General features: G+C 38.2%; 2 long non-coding RNA genes across 2 annotated transcripts; both read left to right on the forward strand.

Moving 5' to 3' along the window:
* The first annotated feature begins 635 nt into the window (after positions 1-635).
* LOC108172478 (uncharacterized) lies at positions 636-13770 on the forward strand. The gene is made up of 4 exons (XR_011575616.1): positions 636-1466; positions 6068-6422; positions 13128-13226; positions 13353-13770. It is a non-coding gene; the product is annotated as an uncharacterized lncRNA (long non-coding RNA).
* Positions 13771-16612: 2842 nt separating this feature from the next.
* Positions 16613-17267, forward strand: LOC108175323 (uncharacterized). Its single transcript, XR_001792215.3, has 2 exons — positions 16613-16751; positions 16931-17267. It is a non-coding gene; the product is annotated as an uncharacterized lncRNA (long non-coding RNA).
* The last annotated feature ends 3144 nt before the right edge of the window (positions 17268-20411 follow it).

Genomic DNA, 20411 nt, shown 5'->3' on the forward strand with positions numbered 1-20411 from the left:
ATCAACATCCACATTATATAGTTTACAAAATTTGATTTAGAAATTTGGTTTCCCTAACATTACCTTTTAATAACAATCAATTAGGGGGTGGGGGTTGAGATCACATCACTTTAGTGGGGGTGAGCAAAAAAACACTCCAATATGTGGGAGATGTGAGACTTGTGAATACAAAAAATACACTACGAAATTTCTCAAATCTCTCAAAATCATTCACTTTTAAAGTTTTTTTTAATCAAGTGATCAATAAAATGTTGTGGAAATAATTTGTAAAAAGATACAAAGAGAGTAAAATCTCTACCTGGCCACCACATGAATAAGAACAACTGGGAACCACCGGTATAAACCTACCACAATAATGGCAAACAAGATAAACTAATACTGAGAAACACAAAAGTTATCACCAAAAACCGAGACCACTTCACTTGCTAAGCGACATAAATAACTACACCAAACTAAACAAACCAATCTAAATCGAGAAACAACGAATCCACCATCAGCTCCATTTTATAATGAATGTAAAACAGCATCGTCATCACTTTTGGAGAGATTTGCAGTGACCAAACATACAGGACAGTTGAGCGGCCAAATATTGTCGCACCAGGTGGCATTGCTTGTAGAATTGTAAGTAATGGCATTGCTTGTAGAATTAGTGAATAAGAAGCCTTGAATGCTAACTGTGTATGCATTTAGTCTTTTAGAATGACAAGTGTGAGGTTCCAATATGTAAGGTTAAAATAGCCATGTGTAGTGATCCTAGAAATTAGCTAGATGTGTGGCCGAGATCAAATGTGATGTGTGTGGATCCAGCTAAGGCTAACAGTCATGAAATGCATGTGTGTTATGCTCATTTTTCCATTAAGAGAAATATATTCCTCTCTGCAATTTCGGCTAGAGAGAAGAAAAACATTCATTCTTTTTCCATCCTTCAATCTTCTCTCTATCTCCATATCGCATAACTCAGATAAACCAAGAACACTAACATGGCCTCAAAGCCAGGTTCGATCATCTGAGCCTGGGAGTAAACCTGTGAAGTCACTGAGCTAAATCGAAGTTCACTCGAAGCTCAGTGAAAGTCGTCGGAGTCTCATTATCATCTGAGAAGAGAAATCAACATTCAAACCAAGATGTCTGGATCTGGAAGCTCGGAGGTGAGAACTCCAATTTTCTCCGGTGAGAACTACGAGTTTTGGAGGATTAAGATGGTAACGATATTCAAATATCTTGGGTTATGGAATCTGGTAGAAAAGGGGATTACAACCCCTGATTTGAAGAAGAAGAAGAAGAAAGCTCAATGGTCAACGGAAGATGAAGATGAAGAAATGACCTATGTGTTCATGAAGGATGTGAAGGCTCTAGGAATCATACAAAATGCAGTCTCTAACCAGATCTTCCCTCGGATTGCCAACGCTGATTCAACTAAGATGGCATGTGATATGTTGTATAGAGAATACCATGGTGGTAATCAGGTTAGATCGGTAAAACTTCAAAATCTTAGATAAGAATTTGAATATGCTAGGATGTGAGATGATGAATCTCTATCTAGTTATCTTACAAGGAATGAATTGATGAATTAGATGAAAACATTTGGTGAATCTCTATCTAATGAGAGACTTGTGCAAAAGGTTCTGATTAGTTTAAGTAAACTGTATGATCCTATCTGTTTGGTTATATAAAATACAAAATGTTTGGAGACTGTAAAATTGCATGAGGTAATTGCAATCTTAAAGAGCCAAGAACAACGGATTGATTTACACATTGTTGATACTACTGGGAACGTATTTACATCCCTCTCAATGAGTCCAAAAGGGCAAAATAGAAGTGGAGCTCAATTTGGTCCATCTCAGTTCCAGAAGGATTGGAATTCTAAGGGTAAGAAATAGGATTCAAGACCCAAGTTTCAACAGAAATTTCATGCTAGTCTTGCACAAAATGCATATTCATCACAGTTAATGGGCCAGGCAATTACAAAACCACAGTGTAGAGTATGCTCTAAATTTCACTTTGGTGAGTGTAGATATAAGGGGAAGCCTAAATGCTACAACTATGAAAAATTTGGACATTGCGCTAGAGAATGCACTGCAGGCAAACTAGTGCAAAAGGAAAACTGTGCTAATCAAGTAGAGGTGACAGAGAACTTATTCTATGCCAATAACACTATCTCTGGATCAGTTGTCAATGGTGAATGGCATATTGACAGTGGTTGCAGCAACCACATGACTGGAAATGAGAAGCTATTGGTTGATATAAAGATAAATCTGATAGGCAAAGTACAAATGCCAACTGGTGAGCTTATGAATGTAGCTAGAATGGGCACTCTAGTAATTGATACTAGCAAAGGCAGAAAGTACATCAAAGAAGTAATGTATCTACCTAGGTTGAATAAGAACTTACTAAGTGTGGGACAGATGGATGAGCATGGGTATTACTTGTTGTTTGGAGGTAAAATGTGTAGCATTTTTTATGGTCTTTCACTAGAATGCCTAGTAATTAAAGTATAAATGAAAAGGAATAGATGTTATCCTTTAGTACTATTACCTAATAATCATATAGCTCTGAAAGCAAGTATGTCTCAATCTACTTGGACCTGGCACAAAAGGCTAGGCCATTTGCATCTAAGGAGTTTAAAACAACTCAAAGAGAAGTAAATGGTGTATGGACTTCCATACTTAGAAGAAATTGATGAAGTCTGTGAAGAAATTGATGAAGTCTGTGAAGGGTGTCAGCTTGGAAAACAGCATAGAGAGTGGCTTCCAAAGAATCAGGCATGGAGAGCAAGCAATCCCCTAGAGTTAGTTCATGTGGACTTATGTGGGCCTATGCAAAATGAGTCCATTGTTGGTAACAAGTATTTTATGCTTCTTGTAGATGACTGCACAAGAATGATGTGGGTTTACTTTCTAAGATACAAGTCATATGCATTGAATTGTTTTAGAAAAATCAAATCTATAGTAAAGCTACATAGTGGTTTTAGAGTAAAATGCCTGAGAAGTGACAGAATGGGTGAATTCACATCCTATAAGTTTAACAAGTTGTGTGAAGATGAAGGTATTCAAAGACAACTCTCGCCTATACTCCACGACATAATGGAGTGGTAGAGAGAAAGAACAGAACTGTAGTTGAAATGGCAAAAACCATGCTTCATGATAAAGGATTACCTTACTATTTGTGGGCAAAATCTGTACACACAGCTGTTTACATACTGAATAGGTGTCCTACAAGAGCTCTCGGAGATATAACTCAATTTGCAGCATTCAGTGGAAGAAAACCAAGGATTGCACATCTTAAAATCTTGGTTGCTTGTGTTATGTGCACCTATCAAGTGAATTGAGACATAAGCTAGATGCAAAGAGTATCATGGGCATATTTGTAGGTTATGTAACCTGTGAAAAAAGGTACAAAGTGTATGATCCTGTCACTAAGAAGATTATACTCTCAAGGGATGTTGTGTTTGATGAATATGCAACTTGGGATTGGAAGAATGTCTTTGAGAATTATGCAACTGTGATCAATCATGATGAGTTATCTGAGCTGCCTAAAGCTACATCACCAGAGACGACTCTTGGAAGTCATGATTATGCTCAATCACTACCAGAGATGACTCTTGAAAGTCATGACTATGCTCAGTCACCAAGTTTGTTATCTTCTTATGAATCAACAAGTGATGTAAGTAGCAGCATGAGAAAATCTCAAGCATTTGATCATACTCTATTGAGGTGGAGGAACTTGGATGATGTTCTAGCTCAATGCAATCTCTACATTATGGAACTTGAAAAGTTTGATGAGGCAACCAAGGATGAATCATGAATGAAGGCTATGAAAGATGAATTGTCAATGATTGAAAAAAATGCAACATGGGAGCTAGTGGACAGACCAACTGATAAACCTATAATTAGGGTTAAGTGGGTGTTCAAGACCAAGCTTAATCTTGATGGATCAGTGCAGAAGAATAAAGCAAGGCTGGTAGCCAAGGGCTATGCTCAGAAACCAGGTGTTGATTATAATGATACCTTTGCACCTGTGGCTAGACTCAATATAATTCGAACAATAGTTGTATTGGTAGCACATAAGAGTTGGAGAATGTACCAATTAGATGTAAAATCTGCTTTTCTGAATAAAGTACTCGAATATGAGGTTTATGTAGAACAACCAGATGGTTTTGTGGTCAAAGGGAGTGAAGACAAAGTGTACAAGCTTCATAAAGCTTTGTATGGCTTAAAACATACACTAAGGGCTTGGTATAGTGAAATTGACTCTTATTTTGCTCAATGTGGATTTGAGAAGAGTCAAAGTGAGGCCACTTCATATACCAAAACCAGAGGAGAAGCAAAAATTCTGATTATGTCTCTATATGTAGATGATATTGTGTACACAGGGAATAGTTAACCAATGTTGGAGGAATTCAAGAGAGACATGATGACAAAGTATGAAATGACAGATTTGGGGCTCGTGCATCATTTTCTGGGAATGGGAGTCATCCAAACACACATAAGCATCTTTGTTTATCAAAGAAAGTATGCTACATCTTTGTTGAGTAAATTTGGCTTAAGTGACTGTAAACCTGTCTCTATACCTCTGGTTACAACTGAAAAGCTGAGTAAATATGATGGTAGTGGTCCAGCAAATGAAGAACAATACAGGAAGATAGTCGGAAGTCTTTTGTATTTCACAGCCATAAGGCCTGATGTGATGTATGCATCTAGTCTACTTGCTAGATTCATGCACTGCCCCACTAATAAACACTATGGAACTGCAAAAAGAGTTCTCAGGTACATCAAAGGAACTCTTGATTATGGTTTGGAGTATGTGGAAGGAAGAAATGCAATCTTAATTGGCTACTGTGACAGTGACTGGGGTGGTTCAATTGATGATAGTAAAAGCACCACAGGGTATGTTTTCTCTTTTGGCAGTGGGATTTTTTCTTGGGCTTCAATCAAACAGAACTGTGTAGCACTCTTTACTGCTGAAGCAGAGTATATTAGTGCATCAGAGGCAATTGCACAATCAATTTGGCTCAGGTTTGTGTTGGAAGATTTTGGTGAATTTCAAGCTGAGGCTACTCCACTTCAATGTGACAATACTGCTGCAATTGCCATCACAAAGAACCATGTGTTTCACCAGAAGACTAAGCATATCGATCGAAGATATCACTTCATCAAGAATGCTTTACAAGAAGGAATCATTAATCTGGTTTACTGCCCTACAAATGAGCAACTGGTTGATATCTTCACAAAGTCATTAGCTAAGGATCGATTCTACTATCTCAGGGATAAACTTGGAGTGAAACCAGCTCAAAACTTAAAGGGGAGGGTAGAATTATAAGTAAGAAGCTGATTAGTAAATAAGAAGCCTTGAATGTTAATTGTGTATGCACTTAGACCTAGTTTGGGAGTGAGGTGCTTAAAAAAAAAGCACCCATGAAAAAAAGCTGTGAGGGTTTTAGGTGTTTGGTAAACTGAAAAAAAAAGGCTTATTTTGGAAGCTGCTGTGAGAATAAGCTGAAATCAAAGGAAAAAGCTGAAGCTGCTATTTGTAGCTTTGGAAAACTGGCTTTTTTTCAAAGCACACGGAGCTACAGTGCTTCTTTAATGAAAAGACCTACTATTAGACTACTTTTTTTTCCAAAAGCACTTTTACAAAAAAGTTTACCAAACACTCTGCTGATTTATTTCACAGCCGCTTATTCTCACAGCACAGCCGCTTATTCTCACAGCAGCTTTTTTTCAAAGCACAGCTATACCAAACCAGCCCTTAGTCTTTTAGAATGACAAGTGTGAGGTTCCAATATGTAAGGCTAAAATAGCCATGTGTAGTGATCCTAGAAATTAGCTAGATGTGTGGCTGAGATCAAATGTGATGTGTGTGGATCCAGCTGAGGCTAACATTCATGAAATGCACGTGTGTTGTGCTCATTTTTCCATTAAGAGAAATATATTCTTCTCTGCAATTTCAGCTAGAGAGAATAAGAACATTCATTCCTTTTGCATCCTTCAATCCTCTCTCTATCTCCATATCGCATAATTTAGATAAACCAAGAACACTAACATTGCTGCCATATCTGGTTGAACAGGGTGGCAAAACTACCAGATCTGAAAGCACAAGTCGTGTAGCAACAAAATTGGCTCGATGACAGGATTACCACCATGAAATCAAGCTGACAATGGTGGCCTTGCCCACCAACAACCACAAATCCACCCCTAAGCTCAAATCAAGACCCAAAACAAAGAAGAGACCTTAAGATAGGTACGACCTTGATCTGGACACGGCTGATTACAAAATGGTGGAGGAGGAACTAGAAGATGAGAGAATGTACTAAAAAAATCAGTGCAATCCAAGAGAGACAAAGGGGAGGGAAGGCTGAGTGAGATGGGGAAGAGATGAAAAGCTAGGAGGAGAAGGGGAAGAGCTGCCACCTGTTATATTAGGTATATGTTTTTTGAGATGTAGAGTGACGGAGTCATTGAGAGAGAATTTTCTCATTTTATGCATTTGTTTCCAAACAGAGCGTAATTCCTAATTGAATACACATATACTTTTATAAATTCTTTTAAGTTCTAATTGAATACATTCAGATTTCTGTGAGATTTTCATATACTCTGTTAAAATCAAGATTGGATACTCTTACAATTTCAGAGAGTCATTTAATATCATGATTAATTGCGCCCCTAAAACATTAAAATTTAATATTGTAAGGGAACATTTTTAAAATGTCATATGAACTTATACATTTTTTTTCAATTTCAATTTGTCATATCAATTTTCTAAAATCATTAATTTGTCATCTCACCCGAACTCCGTCAAGTTTTCCATTTAAAATAAGTCACATGCTTTGCACATGACTTGTGTTCAAGGTTATTTCTAACATTTCAACATTAAAATATCATCTAACCTCACCATAGATTGGAGGCTTTGTAATGACTATATATTTTTAGTCATCTTCACTTCGAAACACGAGAGAAGTGACTCCAGGTCGTTCCCTTTTTTGAATGGCAAACCCTCAGATCCTAGAATTATTTTCCTCAAAGGCAATTTATTACAAGGACAGTAGGATGTTGAAACGTTTGAAATAACATTGAACACAACTCATGTACCTTGCACATGAATTATTTTGGTTGGAAACTTAATAGAGTTAGGGTGAGATGACAAATAATAATTTCGCAAGTTGATATGACAAATCACTTAATGTTTAGGTCATATGACAAACTAAAAAAGTGTATAAGTTCATATACAACAACAACAACAACAAAGCCTTTTCCCACTAAGTGGGGTCGGCTATATGAATCCTAGAACGCCATTGCGCTCGGTTTTGTGTCATGTCCTCCGTTAGATCCAAGTACTCTAAGTCTTTTCTTAGGGTCTCTTCCAAAGTTTTCCTAGGTCTTCCTCTACCCCTTCGGCCCCGAACCTCTGTTCCGTAGTCACATCTTCGAACCGGAGCGTCAGTAGGCCTTCTTTGCACAAGTCCAAGCCACCGTAACCGATTTTCTCTCATCTTTCCTTCAACTTCGGCTACTCCTACTTTACCTCGGATATCCTCATTCACAATCTTCTCATTTCTCGTGTGCCCACACATCCCACGAAGCATCCTTATCTCCGCTACACCCATTTTGTGTACGTGTTGATGCTTCACCGCCCAACATTCTGTGCCATACAACATCGCTGGCCTTATTACCGTCCTATAAAATTTTCCCTTGAGCTTCAGTGACCTACGACGGTCACACAACACACCGGATGCACTCTTACACTTCATCCATCCAGCTTGTATTCTATGGTTGAGATCTCCATCTAATTCTCCGTTCTCTTGCAAGATAGATCCTAGGTAGCGAAAACGGTCGCTTTTTGTGATCGTCGCTAGATTGCTCCGGTCATTAGTGTGGATAAGTATATAAATGGATAGAGATAGGAAAGCAAACACCAGATGTACGTGGTTCACCCATATTGGCTACGTCCACGAAATAGAGGAGTTCTCATTAATTGTGAAGGGTTTACACAAGTACATAGGTTCAAGCTCTCTTTTAGTGAGTACAAGTGAATGATTTAGTACAAATGACATTAGGAAATATTGTGGGAGAATGATCTCGTAATCACGAAACTTCTAAGTTCCGGAGTGTGGTATCATCTTGACTTGCCTTATCTGTCTCGTAGGTAGATGTGGCGTCTAGTAGGTAGATGTGGCATCTTCTCTGGAAGTACTCTTCCTCCATCCAGGGGTGGTATCTTTCACTGGTGGAGATGCACAAGGTAATGTATCAATTTCACTTGAAGCTTACTTGTAGTTTCAGGCTTGGTCAAGCGCGATACAAACCATGTAGTAGGAGTCCTCCAAGTCGCCGAGCTAGGGGATCTGCTGAAAGAGGTGACAGACAAGGTAAGCAATCAGAGCTCCAAGCAATCAGTCCCAGATCAGAACTTTGATTTCGAGTTCCGGCTGATTGTTCACATTCTCCCTATCTTGCAGGCAGCATGAAGGATAAAGAGAAGAAAAATGAGAAGAGATGATATGGGATACTTTTGCTTTTTAAGAAGTAACTTTCCACAGGCTTATTCTTGAACTGGGCTGGAGGGTTTTCTGGTTTCCTCCAGAGTATAAGGCCGATTGAAGAATTTGAGGGTCAAAACAAGTCCATCAAATCTATAGTACGTTCGACCCTGCTGATATGAGATACTTTTGCTTTTGACAGAGTAGTGGATGTATCGGCATGTGTGCTGTTACGCTTGTCTCCACATGCTTCCTTGTATCCTTCTCACTTGCCCTATATGTTCCTCAGGCAGATGCGGTATCTTCCCTAGAAGCATAAGATGTTAAAGATGAGTACTCGAGAGCAATGCCAGGTAAGTAATCAAGTAAGGGGTTCCAGGCAGTCAGTTCCTGACTCGAAGCTTGATTCCAAGTGCTGACTGATTGCTCTCTTTCTCCTTGTCTTGCAGGTAAGATCAAGGACAAAGAAAAAGACAGGGAAAAAACATGATATGGGATACTCTTGCTTTTAACCCTGATGATATAAGATATTCTTGCTCTAGTATAGCTTGTTTGCAGAGGTATTATCGGGGGGAAAGAAAGCTGAATATTTCGAAAGGCTTCTTTGGGAGTGCCCTCTCAGATATGAGGAAGGGTTGAGCATTTTTCCAGGTCTGCCTGTCTGTTGGGGATGGAGGTCAACATATATAGGAGTCTCCCTAACAATAAGTAGTAATGCTATTCTTTTACCCTGCTTGGTCATAACACGGTAGTGGGAGCTGCCAGCTTCACAAGTTTTAACTCTGTCAGAGCACTTTGAAAAAGTGGTCTGTGGTATCTGGAAAGCTGATGTTTCGTGTAAAGATTACAGACAAGCTCTATCCAAGGAGATCCGGCTCTTGAAGTTGGGAAAGTGGTGCCTCTTCGGTTTTCGAACAAGCAATCCTGTTAGAGATCTGGCTCTCGAGATTCGGAGAACGATGCCTTTTCGATTTTTGAGAAAGCAATCCTGCTAGGGGTCTGGCTCTCGAGATTCGGAGAGCGGTGTCTCTTCGATTTTTGAGAAAGTAATCATGTTGGGAGTCTGGCTCTCGAGATTCGGAGGGCGGTGCCTCTTCGATTTTGGAGCAAGCAATCTTGTTGGGAGTGTTTTCTCGAATGTGAGAAAAGGTTGGGCATGTTTGCTAGTCTATCTTGCCACGAAGCACAGAGGTTGACACACAGGGACTTTCCAATTATCCAGCAGTGGTACTGTTCCTTTACCCTTGTGGGTAATAATATGGTAGCTAGACCTTCAAAATTTATGTGTCTAAACTTTGTTAGTGCTGTTTCTTTGCTATCCTTTTACCCTTCTTGGTCAAAGCGGTGTAGTGGGAGCTACAAGTTTCACGTGTCTCAACTTTGTCAGAGAACTTTGGCAAAGTTATCTATGGTACCCATAAGCTAATGTTGCGTGTGGGAAGTGGGTGATTGAACAGTAAGATTCATGTGCTTTCTACTTCACCAGAAATCTTCGACATAATGCCCATAATTTCCGCAAAGCTGACAGGTGCTGACAAGGCTGGAAAAGTAGGTGCCTCTTCGATTTCTGAGATCGGCCCTCGTGGTCTCTGAGCAACCCAGCTTTTGAGAAAGCAAGCGCCTCTTCGATTTCTGAGATCGGCCTTCGTGGTCTTTGAGCAGCCCAACTTTTGAGAAATCAAACATCTCGTGGTCTCTGAGCAGCCCAGTTTTTGAGAAAGCAAACGCCTCTTCGATTTCTGAAGCTCCGTCGAGTGCAGATTTTTATAGAGGCTGGCATTAAGTTCCAAAGCACACTTGAATCTCCACCAGTATAAGCTCCATTCTTGCACTTCTAAGATCTTGATTTGTCCGACCTCTTCTCTCTTCAACACCTTTGAAAATGTCTGGCCCCTCCGACCGTCGTTTTGACTTGAACCTTGTTGAAGAGGCAGCCACGCCTTCTCCAGACAACATATGGCGCCCATCCTTCGTCTCCCCTACTGGTCCTCTTACCGTTGGGGATTCCGTGATTAAGAATGATATGACCGCTGCGGTAGTGGCCAGGAACCTTCTCACTCCCAAAGATAACAGACTACTTTCCAAACGGTCTGATGAGTTGGCTGTTAAGGATTCTTTGGCTCTCAGTGTTCAGTGTGCAGGTTCTGTGTCTAACATGGCCCAATGCCTATTTGCTCGAACCCGCCAAGTTGAATCATTGGCGACTGAAGTGATGAGTCTCAAACAGGAGATTAGAGGGCTCAAGCATGAGAATAAACAGTTGCACCGGCTCGCACATGACTATGCTACAAACATGAAGAGGAAGCTTGACTAGATGAAGGAATCTGATGGTCAGGTTTTACTTGATCATCAGAGATTTGTGGGTTTGTTCCAAAGGCATTTATTGCCTTCGTCTTCTGGGGCTGTACTGCGTAATGAAGCTCCAAATGATCAACCTCTGCTGCCTCCTCCTTCTAGGGTTCTGTCCAGTACTGAGGCTCCAAATGATCCCCCTCCAGTGCCTGCTCTTTCTGGGGCTCTACCGACTGTTGAGACTTCTCTTAAGCAACCTTTGTGAAGGCTCCCTCTTGTTTGTTTATTTTGACTCATGTATATGTACATATTTGTGACTTATCGGGGATATCAATAAATAGCTTTCCTTCATTTCAACGTATTGTGTTAAATACACCAAAGCCTTCTTCGCTAAATTCTCTGAATTTTCTTTTGTTGAAGCTTGTAAGTTGAAGCTTTGTGAGTAGAGCATGTAGGTTGAGGTAGTATTCCCTTAATTTCCCGACTGAGGAAAACTTCTCGGTTGGAGACTTGGAAAATCCAAGTCACTGAGTGGGATCGGCTATATGAATCTTTGAACGCCATTGTGCTCGGTCCTGTGTCATGTCCTCCGTTAGATCCAAGTACTCTAAGTATTTTCTTAGAGTCTTTTCCAAAGTTTTCCTAGGTCTTCCTCTACCCCTTCGGCCCTGAACCTCTGTCCCATAGTCGCATCTTCTAATCGGAGCGTCAGTAGGCCTTCTTTGCACATGTCCAAACCACCGTAACCGATTTTCTCTCATCTTTCCTTCAATTTCGGCTACTCCTACTTTACCCCGGATATCCTCATTCCTAATCTTATCCTTTCTTGTGAGCCCACACATCCAACAAAGCATCCTCATCTCCGCTACACCCATTTTGTGTACGTGTTGATGCTTCACCGCCCAACATTCTGTGCCATACAGCATCGCCGGCCTTATTGCCGTCCTATAAAATTTTCCCTTGAGCTTCAGTGGCATACGGCGGTCACACAACACGCCGGATGCACTCTTCCACTTCATCCATCCATCTTGTATTCTATGGTTGAGATCTCCATCTAATTCTCCGTTCTTTTGCAAGATAGATCCTAGGTAACGAAAACGATCGCTCTTTGGTATTTCTTGATCTCCGATCCTCACCCCTAACTCGTTTTGGCCTCCATTTGCACTGAACTTGCACTCCATATATTCTGTCTTTGATCGGCTTAGGCGAAGACCTTTAGATTCCAACACTTCTCTCCAAAGGTTAAGCTTTGCATTTACCCCTTCCTGAGTTTCATCTATCAACACTATATTGTCTGCGAAAAGTATACACCAAGGAATATCATCTTGAATATGTCCTGTTAACTCATCCATTACCAACGCAAAAAGGTAAGGACTTAAGGATGAGCCTTGATGTAATCCTACAGTTATGGGAAAGCTTTCGGTTTGTCCTTCATGAGTTCTTACGGCAGTCTTTGCTCCTTCATACATATCCTTTATAGCTTGGATATATGCTACTCGTACTCCTTTCTTCTCTAAAATCCTCCAAAGAATGTCTCTTGGGACCCTATCATACGCTTTTTCCAAATCTATAAAGACCATGTGTAAATCCTTTTTCCCATCTCTATATCTTTCCATCAATCTTCGTAAGAGATAGATTGCCTCCATGGTTGAGCGCCCTAGCATGAACCCGAATTGGTTGTCCGAAACCCGTGTCTCTTGCCTCAATCTATGCTCAATGACTCTCTCCCAGAGCTTCATTGTATGACTCATTAGCTTAATACCCCTATAGTTCATGCAATTTTGTACGTCGCCCTTATTCTTGTAGATAGGCACCAAAGTGCTCGTTCGCCACTCATTTGGCATCTTCTTCGTTTTCAAAATCCTATTGAAAAGGTCAGTGAGCCATGTTATACCTGTCTCTCCCAAAACTTTCCACACTTCGATTGGTATATCGTCTGGGCCTACTGCTTTTCTATGCTTCATCTTCTTCAAAGCTACAACCACTTCTTCCTTCCGGATTCGACGATAAAAAGAGTAGTTTCTACACTCTTCTGAGTTACTCAACTCCCCTAAAGAAGCACTCCTTTCATGCCCTTCATTGAAAAGATTATGAAAATAACCTCTCCATCTATCTTTAACCGCGTTCTCTGTAGCAAGAACCTTTCCATCCTCATCCTTGATGCACCTCACTTGGTTTAGGTCCCTTGTCTTCTTTTCCCTTGCTCTAAGGTTCCACATGATCAGTTCTCTTTTAGGATATACTTGCAAGTGTGAAAGACAAATTCGTCAACTATTGAAAATATTAAAGCATGGAATTCTTCTTCATCCCAACCAACCATCCAAAGTCTATTAAAATCTATGCTTCTCCCTGCTTCCAGTGATGAAGAATGGTTTCCCAGGAAAGTTGGTGGTAATTGCAGCACTAATGCTTCTTCTTTTGGCGGATCTCCGAGCAACTTGTGCATTAGTTCCTCATGGTAAATAATAATATCTTCCTCTTCCTCATGGTTATTTCTTTTTATGCTTCGCTATTTTCTCGACTGGATCATCTGGTAACAATTAGTTTCTTGCTTGCTTGGTGTGATTTTGTTGTGTGGTTGAAGGTGGTGATCATCATTAGAGTTTGATATCGCATGTTGACAATAAAGATGGCACGAGAAAGGTCACAAAAGAAGGTTGCTTTGGATGTCAAAATGAGATGTTTAGCAAGACTACTGCTATAATATTGCCCATCCGACGCAGCCTGAGACCAATCAACCTGCCAAAGCCACCTTCACCCACAAGAAGTGGATTACACAGCCAGTTTGTTCCGGCACCGCCAGACCTGTCCGTTGATGTTTAGTTGAGAAATCATATGATGCTCTTCTTCCAATAATAAGTCAGTAGGTTAAGTGATTTGAATTTGAGATACTCTTCTTCCATTAATAAGTCAATAGGTTAAGTGATTTGAATTTGAAGGTTTTTAATCTAAAGTGTAATCGTATCAAAGTGAACAATCTTTGGTTAGGCATTGCTTCTTGATGTGTTTCAGTGATTTGATTTGGATGGTGGATATTCCAAAGCGAACAATATTTGATGTTGTAAAAACTCAATCCAAGATATACAATACGGAATAAATTCACCTAAAAAGCGAACAATATTTGATGTTGTAAAAACTCAATCCAAGATATACAATATGGAATAAATTCACCTAAGTCTCTCTTTTAGGATAGCTCTTAAGCGTGGAAAAGCTTATTGAGGGGGTACAGAGAATGAAAGTTATGGGACTAAAAAGTCTAAGTTGAAGCCAAATGCGTTTTTTTTATTTTTATTTTTAAATAAACGATCTTATTTACGCTAAGGGGGAGGAAGATGAGTTTAGACTCATAATGGACTAGCAATAATGTAGTTCAAATTCGCCTTGGCGAGAATCAAACATAAGACCGCTCACTTACAAGTGAAGAGGAATACTACTAGATCGTTGTATTAAGCGGCAATTCGTTAACCTTTTTAGCCCCGCATAAAAAACCGTCAACTTTTTGAACAAGAGCCTCTTACATACCCTCTCAAGTTTTGGTTGTTGGATCCAATGATTTGAAGAAAATCAATAGACAAAATTAACGACGGTATGTGAGAGGTAAAAAAGAGTGTGTGACTAAGTACATGTTTAGTACTGAGGTGCTTTTATAAAAAGTGGGTATCAAAAAAAGATGAGCTCAAAAAGGTATTTGGTAAACACTTTAAAATAGCTTATTTTCACAGTTTTGGGTGAAAAAAGTTGAAAACGTGAAGCAGCAAAAATGAGCTTATTCTCACAGCACAGCAGAAGCAGTTTTTTTATCAAAGCACAACAATACCAAACCAGCCACTAATCTTGAAAAATCTAAATTAATTATTCAGTCATGTAAAATTCTTCTTCATTCCTGAACCATGCAGAGTCTATAAAATGATCAACGTGGGAGGTCACACCTAATGTACACTGAGATCATTTGTGATAAAATCTCACACGTACAATAGATAATTAAATTGAAAACAATATCAGTGCCAAACTTAAAAATTTATCAAATACATGTTGCGAGTTATATATTAGTTAAAATGTAAATAGTAGTTTGTTGTCTCACATTGACAAAGTGTATATGTAATATCAATTGTAACTCCTATATATTCCACTTTAAAGATTAATGATATACAAAACATTACCAAATATTGTCAGATATATATTTTTGGTATTTACCATATTTAATTTAACTTGGTATACATTGTATCTACGAGTATTTTTGCTAGCATTCTCTTTCTTGGAAATAGTGCTACCACGGCTACCAGTTGTGAGAATACTTAATTTCCATTGAAAATAGGGTTTTAACGAAAAATTTCTGGTACTATTCATTTTAACGACAAATCATATTTTTACACTAAAAGTCAATCTTAGTACTATTCACTTTACCCTTTATTTTGTTCTTATCGTTAAAATTCAAAGTTTTCAAACCTTTTTAATTAATTTTCTTTTGAAAATATGGTATCGACAAAGAATAAACTAATCAATCACTTTACTTCAACTTTTGTTGGCTGGTCAACTATGGTATACGACCTTTATTTATTTATTTATTTTTGGTAAAAAGGAAAGTCCACATCAAGGACTAACAAAAAAAACTAACCAAAAAAGAAAAGAGAAACAAGGCCAGGGAACGACACAAGCAACAACGTTATGTCCCCTTAACTCCCTTTATCTAGACTTGACTTAATGTGGGCAAAGTAGATCATCTTTGTTCAGAATATGAACAATCGAAGATTGGAGTCTGTCGATCTAAGTATAGTTGCTCATCTCTAAAATCTTTACAAATGCAAGTCTGTCAGCCACAAATTAGCAGATCTAGAAATCCAAGACCATTTGCATTGTTGGAAGGCACCTTTCAGCTGCAAAGCTTGACCGAGCACAGGAACCTTCTGCCAACTGCCTTGATAAATAGAATTACATATACGGCCTTTATAGGGATTATCATTTTTTCAGATTCTTGATTGTGGATTAATCTCAAATTTTTCTCTCATTTTTTAACATTCGGAATACATTAATTAAATTGAAATATGGCAAAACAATCTGATTCATTTCCAAAATGATTTTTATTTTTATTTTATATAAGCTGGTACGTAAGACGTGAAAATTTTAGTGGAGGAAAATAAAATAAAATACAATGAGGCACCTAATGCAAGTGATGATTTATTCGTCCAGAGATGTCTCTCATATTTTAGTAGACTTGTGACAAGTGACTTCTCACACCGGTGCACTGGTGATAGGATATTCAAAGTTATTTTTTCTGCTAGCTACCGGAAGTGAGTGGTTTTCCGGCTAAGTTGGCGGTGGTAATTGTAGCACTAGTACTATTACTTCTTGTGCAAGATTTTTGAACAACATGTATATTACTTCCTCCTGGTAATTAAGAAAAATAATAAACACACACTCCTTTTATAGCCTTTCACACACTTATTTAGTTATGTCCGTTATCTTTATTTGATTTATTTAGTCTAGTGACCAAAAGTTAAGAGGTGTGGTAAGAACCCATTTTAAATGTTTACAACCTGTCCTTGCCAGCCATCCTACCAAACGGCTCTTAGGGGACTTGTGAGTCTGTGACAAGTTAGTTGTCACAACACATATTGGTGATTGCACTAAATTGAGGAGCATGATAAGTGAGATTCTTTTATGTAATTAAGTTTTAGTCTGAGTGACATTAAATTTTTAAAGAATTAAAATGTACACTACCTTCAATGAACGTATGAAAGAATATGCTATTAGAATAAATGAAAGCTAAATATGGGACGAAAAGAATGGAAGACTTAGAGGTCAACCTTTTGAAAGTTAAAGTCTATAAATATCATCGTTATTAACGTTGCGGTGACAGGATTTTCGAAGTTATTGTTTCTGCTTCCAATGATGAATGGTTCTTCAGCAAACCTGGTGGTCATTGCAACATTAGTGTTGCTTCTTATGGGGGATCGCCTAGCAACTTGTGGACTTCTTCCTCACGGTAATTAATAATTATCTTCCTTGTTTTTGAGATCTCTAAGTATTGGAAACTTTAATTGACTTTAGTTAAATTAAATTTAAATATCCTTCACCAAATTAATGCCTTGATTTTATTTGGTAATTAATTTCTTGCTTGTGATTTGCTCATATGGTTGACGACGGTTGCTTTGAATGTCAAAGTGATATTGATCAACAAGTAATACCCGTTCGCCGCAGCCTTAGGCCAGTGACTGGGTCGAAGCCGTCTTCACCTGATAGAAATCCAAGACCAGGAATGGGCCGTTAGAATTTAGTGTTGTGTTGTAAGTTATTGGCCTAGTTTTACATTATATTGGACTTGGGAGTCTTTGTACAAGCTACTTAGAGCTGGGTTTTATTTGTTAATTTAGTCAGTTTTTTCGTTTTCCCACGGGAGCTGAAAAAAATTGGGTTTCTTATGTTAAACAAAATTGAATATCCTTATTCAATGTTTTCATGTTATCTCTCAATTATTCAAACCTGCAAAATTGGATATCCATATCGAGTGTTTTCATATTATGTACTTCACAGTTTTTGAACGTTTTGAATAAATAATATCAAGTTAAACGAAGAGCTAAAAGAAAAACTGTATATTATCAGAATTAATGGAACAAACCAACCAACCAACCAAGAAATTAAGAACACAAAATTAAGCCATAATATTCAAGCAAGATGACCAATATATATAATTGAAAAGCAAAAGGGCATGAAAATACAAGACTCAATCGACATGTTTATCAGTCTCTTACTTTCTCTGTTATTTAGATATGTCGTAGACACACTTCTTCTTGTAGTTTATGACAAAAAGAAAGAAAAAATTGTATTAAGCAGAGATTTCAATCGATAGGCACACTAAACAATTGGCATTGAAACACATGTGCGCAAGCTCTCCTTCACATCATCACTTTACCCTAATATTTCTCTTGCGAGCAGGTTTGTAGTATTTATTTCTTCTTCTTCTTTTTCTCGCTCTACCTTCCTTTTCTTTTTTGGTCGGATCTCCTCCATCTTTTTCTTTGTTCGTCGGATTGATACCCTCCTCCTCCTTCACATCATCACACGCCCTAATTACATCTCTCTTTCTTATTCTCTCTTTAACCACCTCTATTGCTTCCTCCAAACGCCTCTTCAGCGTACACTCCCCACACCGATACATGTCATGGGATTTTCCTACATAAACGTATAACCCCGATACCTCTACATCCTTGATCCAAATCTTATGTTGCTCAGTTTCGCAACCCCGCTTCATAATCATATCCATTATATCATTGTGCAACTCACCATGCTCACCTGATCTTTCGATTCCAAATGACGAAACCGCATCCGAAAGAAGCTCCTCGTCAGAGCTCTTTAATTCCGTTTGGTCAAATTTGACTGGTTTCTCCTCTTGTTCATGATACTGGTCGATTAGGGTTCGACGACGGGTTCCAATATCGGCCGAGGAATGAACGTCGAAGTATGCGTGGTTGACATGGTAGTCAAACTTCACTACATACTGAACCGACGGTGAGGAAGGCTCGTAGCCACCTACGTTGTTGTAGTCAAGCGGTGTAATGTAAAAGTCCAAGCGATACTTTTCGTGATGGACTTCAATCCCTTTGACTGCCATGGCTGTACTCGACAAGCAGCTGTTAAATGAGCAATTGTATCTCTATTCAGAAGAAGTGTAAACTAGGGTCTTATAGTTGTGTGGATGGGCTAACAAATATATATCGGGGACGGAAGAATTCAATTGTAATCCTACTTGTTTTAGGAAATAACTCCAGATAAGAGGGGATCTAGGTTATTTTCAAACTAATCAAAATACCATCCTAATTAGTTTAAAAGTTGTTCAGTCTCCTATCTAGTTTAGGATTCTAAAAGATGTGGTAGTGGACAGCTTCATAGTTGATAGTTCATACCCCTTTGTTACGTCAACTTTGTATTATAAGAATATATAAATGGTGAACTCTTAGCTTTAATTAATTAATTAGTTTTTCATCACGCGTGTTAAGGGCTTTTTTTAATCACGCGCGACTTACAAACGCGAATGCTAACCGCAATTTATAAATTTAAAATCGTGCACACTAAGCTAGGCTTAACTTACAAATTTTATTTCATTTTAGTCATTTTCAGTAAACAATTTTTTTGTTGGACTTAGGTGCACATAAATTTGGGCCCAATAGAGTGGAGAAGATGAATTACGTACGGTCGTGAAATTTTTCAGAGAGCTGACATTGCAACTGCGATGTAGTAGTTTTAAAATGACATTGCAACGATTTGGTAGTAGTTTTAAAATGACATTGCAATGATTTGGTCAATCTTCAGTTTCAAACAATTTGTAGCGGGCTTTAAAGCACATTTTATTGGAAGTAAGAATAAAAAATCCCATAAAAGTTCCAAGTCATTTGCTGTAAATTTCCCTACTAATCTTCACTTTTTGAACAATTTCAACCTTTCTAAAAAGCACTTAACTTAATTGAGGGGGTAGAAGTAGAAACATAGAAAATCCGTGGATTAATTTCAACTTACTTAAGGTTGAAATCAACCTTTGAATAGTTGTGAGTTGTTAATAACGTGTAAATGGAGTTCAAATGAATATTTTATGGGATGGAACAACTTGACAACTCTGAATTTCCTTTTGCTATTTTGGCTGTTGTGGAGAAATTTGAAAGGTCATTCAAAAGATTGTGAAAAATGGAAAGAAAAAAAGAAAAAGAAAAAAAAAACCTCACAATGAGGATTTTTTTTTTTTTTTTTTTTTTTTTTTTTTTAAGAAGAGGAGAATGATGCAATGAATTGGGAATAAATATATATTTGAAGCTTTCTTGACTTCTCATCTCTTAAAACTTTTGGCATCTTCTCTTATTAATGGGGTTGCCTAGTAACTATAATATTTCTTCTCTTTATAATTAGATATATTCTATCTATATAGCCAGGGCCATCTCTAAGATTTCGGAGGTCCTGTGCGAAATTTATAAAAGGGTCCCTTTTTAAGATATATATTTTTTTAAGTATGACAATATATTGGTACTAGAAAATAATAACTTAAATTAAAACAACCTTTAGAACTCACTGATTGTAAGTTTACAAGTGTCATTCAATAAGTAAAAAGAGTTATAAACATAATCTTCACTAAATAATAAAAAACAGTTCAATCTTAAGCAACCAAATAAAGAAAAAAAAACTTCAAAAACTCTAATTTTAGAGTTTCACTTGAATATATAGCATTATTATATAATTAATAAAATTGAAAAGAAAATCATTTTTTAAGGTGTTGTTATTAACACTCCTTGTCACAGCCCGTCCCGAAAATTCTATATCGGGAGCGTGAAATGACGAAAGTACCCTTAGCGGGTACTAAGATTTGTGTGGCTAGGGAATAATGTGGTGAACGGTTTTGGTTGGACCACACCACACCACACACACGCGCATGACCTTTCGTTCCCTCACCTGTGCTCTCTCTCTCTTCCCTCACGACTCTCTCACACTCTCTCTCACCCTCGAACGTACGGACCACCCCACAAAACCTTCAAAACTTAATGGATCGATGTGGAGATTAGTATCATCGTGTTCGCGAGTGTCATACGAACTCAAAGATACCATTTTCAGGTAAGAAATCCTTCGTTTTCACGTTCAAAACTCAATGACCGAATGTGGCACT

Source organism: Malus domestica, chromosome 14 (assembly GCF_042453785.1).
Source record: "Malus domestica chromosome 14, GDT2T_hap1".
Taxonomy (NCBI): Eukaryota; Viridiplantae; Streptophyta; class Magnoliopsida; order Rosales; family Rosaceae; genus Malus; species Malus domestica.